At 46.7% G+C, this 3,473-nt stretch overlaps 1 pseudogene; it reads right to left on the reverse strand.

Annotated features, from left to right (window-relative positions):
* Positions 1-1,371: 1,371 nt before the first annotated feature.
* On the reverse strand, positions 1,372-3,148 carry LOC110740810 (annotated as a pseudogene).
* Positions 3,149-3,473: the final 325 nt, after the last annotated feature.

Raw genomic sequence — 3,473 nt, forward strand, 5'->3', positions numbered from 1 at the left:
ACCATGCCCGGCTAATTTTGTATTTTAGTAGAGATGGGGTTTCTCCATGTTGGCCAGGCTGATCTTGAACCCCCAGTCTCAGGTGATCCGCCTGCCTCAAACTCCCAAAATGCTGGGATTACAGGCGTGAGCCACCGCACCCGGCCAAGAGTCTGCGCTTCTAACCAATCACAGGTGAAGGCAGTGATGCTGGTCTGCAGACCACACCTTGAGAAGCAAGGCTCTAGGTCTCAGGGAAGGCCATGAATCAGAGGAATTGGAGAGAAATGGGTGGGGAGGGGGGTTTCTCACACAGGTGGTGGGAACAAATCTAGAGTGTAATGTTCCAAAACAACTGTTATGAAGACTGCATTTAAAGTTGGTGTCACTTAAGAAACATAGGTTACAGAATGGTTACCACATATTAGCAAGAATTAGACAAGACTGACTATATTGTTGTGATTAAAACAACAAACAAATATGTAGGGTGTTTTTAAAACACTCAATTGCTCTGCTGTCTTGTTAAATACATGGCCTTATGAGGTAGATATTAGCATTATCCCCATTTTACAGAGACTTCAATAAATTTGCCCAAAGTCACCCAATCAGCATAAGTGACTAAAACTAGATTAGATTTCCAGCTTCTCTAACTACATTTTTTTCAATCTTTCAAGCTTTTATTTAAGTGCAATGATCCAGGATAGATTTTAGATCTTGTTGAAAGGAGCCACATCCATAGGCTATGCATAATCCTCAAAAGCAGCGAGCTGCTCCTCCAGCACATCTGTTCCAACTTTATCATCTTCAACCACCTCCTCCAGCACATCTGTTCCAACTTTATCATCTTCAACCACATACTGTATTTGAAGCTTCTTAAATCTGTATCCCCGCTGGAACTAGTTTAGAAGAGCCCCAGACTAAGCCATCTGCTTGAATGCTTCTGATGCTGTCCTTTAATTTCGCCATATCTGTCTCATCATCCCAAGGGTTCACATCTAGTAAGATGGAGGACTTGGCAACAAGCGCAGAGTTTTTTTTTTTCCTTTTAGGTTTGATGATCCTCTCTAATTTTTGCACTTATCATGTATTTTTTCTTCTATTGATCTTATTTTACTGTGGTTTTTTTTTTTTTTTTTTTTTTTGTTTTGTTTTGTTTTGTTTTGTTTGGAGATGGAGTCTCACTCTGTTGCCCAGGCTGGTGTGCAGTGGCATGATCTCGGCTCACTGCAACCTCTGCCTTCTGGGTTCAAGCAGTTCTCCTGCCTCAGCCTCCTGAGTAGCTGGGATTACAGGTACCACCTGTAATTAACCACCACCACGCCTGGCTAATTTTTGTGTTTTTAGTAGAGAGTGGGGTCTCACCATGTTGGTCAGGCTGGTCTCGAACTCCTGACCTCAAATGACCCACCCGCCTTGGCCTCCCAAAGTGCTGGGATTACAGGCATGAGCCACCATGCCCAGCCTTAAGTGCAGGTTTTTTTTGGCTTTCTTTGATCATATTGTACAAGGCGTTCTTACCTTAGCCTCGTTACTTCTTCACTTTCCTCCTCATCAGATCCAAGGAGATCAATTTCATCATCATCTTTACTATCTGTAGCTCCACTTCCTGTAGTGTCTTCCACATTAGCAGGACCATACCTGCCCACAGCTTTCTTCACTCCTGGCAGTCTGGCCTTTTCCTTTTCATAAGACTTGATCTGATTATAACAATGTAGGGCATGACACAAGTCAGCAGGCGGTGGGCTGGACACTGCTTCAAATACTGCCACATGTGCTTGTGATGGCACATACCCCTTGATGTAGCTCTTGTCTGCCAGGTAGTCGTTGAGCACCTGGAGGCTAGCAGGGCTTTTCAGGTCTCCGAAACCCATGGCGTCGTCCACTGTATCCAAGAGCTGGGAGCAGCAGAAAGACAGAGCGCAAGTTGTGCGTGCCCTGTGCTGAGAGAGGAAGAAGCTACATTCTTTTTTTTTATTCCTCTAACATTTTATCACCCAAGCTTCCACTCCTCAGCAGAAAAATAAGTAACCTTGTTTTATCTGTAGACCCAGAACCCGTCTTTGACTGACTGTTGCTCCCACTTGCTACAGCAGGACCTGAGTTCCAACAATCCCCAAAGTGTTTCTGGAAATCCCCATAAAGTATGTTGCATGTATTCACAAAATTAAGATAACCATCTGTAGAGCTTAAGCTATATATATCCAGGTTGGTGTTGTTTCAATATTTCCTCACGCCCGTACCTAACATCCAGCCACACTTCCCTAAGCACCATTCCTGGAACATCTGATGCACCTGTTATACCTGCCCCAGCTCCTCTCCAGTGATGAATCCCAACGTCTCTGCTTGGTGAACTCTGCTTTCAAAATTCATCTCAAAGTCACCTCCTCTGTGAAGCTAAAAGTGCCTAGAAAAATAAATCAGTGATTTTTTTTCCTTCCATTGTGTCTAATTTATTAACCAACACGTTTTATAAAGTGCCTGCCAGGAGCCAGAGTATGAGGATTAAAATGAATGAATAACGTAGAGCTTAGCTCAATGCCCAGCACCCTAAAAACACTGCATAGGAGTTAGTTATGATGCCGACGATGACAGTGCTGTTGAGTCTGAGAGAGAGAGAGAGAGAGGACGAACGCACAGCTCGGGATCCAAGGGGCCTGGAGCTTCTGAGAAAGGCCCACAGGAAATCCCAAGACCTTGCAAGCTGAGCTTTGTAATAAGGCACAGGGCACTTTTGGATCACACAGACGGGATTCTAATCCAGTCTAGCTTCTGCAAGAGATCAAAAAAATTCCTCCAAGGAGTGGGCATAGAATAGAGCAGTATAAACAAAAATAAATACGCATTCCAAGAAGCTGCTAAAGCTCTAACCTTTCTAGACTACGCTTTGGAAGTGCCAGTTTACACCAGGCTCGACAGTCGAGCCACTTGGATCCGAGAGCCCATGGTCCAACTGGACCACCCAGCCTGCTCAGGACACCCGCCTCGAGAGTGGCAGCGCCAGGACTCGGGTCCAGATGTGCCCCAGGGGAAGTCCGCCCTGGACCCCTGGAGACCCACATAGTCCGGTGTGTTTTCCTTTCACAACACTTCCCACAGCCTGTAATTACATGATTATATATTTGGGGGCATGTGTTTACTGTCTGTCTCCCTGACTGGGCTGTCAGCGTTTTGTTCACCGCTGGGTTCTCAGGGCTCCGCGCTCAGGAAAAGTTCAGCGAGGTTTGTGTTCAGGGAACTGGGGAGGGTGGGGCCCTAGCGAGGAGCAGCTGGGCCCCGGCGCAGGGATGGGCGGGGCCCGGGGAGTAGGAGGGGTCTGAGTGAGGGGCTGCTGGGCAAGGAGTGTCCCCCCAGCACTCTACCCAGAGCAACCCTGAGAGTCTAAGACCCTCGAGGTGAACAGCACCCGTCCGATGGGTAGCCTGCTCCAGCCAGACCATCCTCCACCATGTCCACATTCAGCTTTCAGAAAATGTCCATTCTAACCATTGTAGTGG

The sequence above is a fragment of the Papio anubis genome, chromosome 9 (genome assembly GCF_008728515.1).
Source record: "Papio anubis isolate 15944 chromosome 9, Panubis1.0, whole genome shotgun sequence".
In the NCBI taxonomy this organism is placed as follows: domain Eukaryota; kingdom Metazoa; phylum Chordata; class Mammalia; order Primates; family Cercopithecidae; genus Papio; species Papio anubis.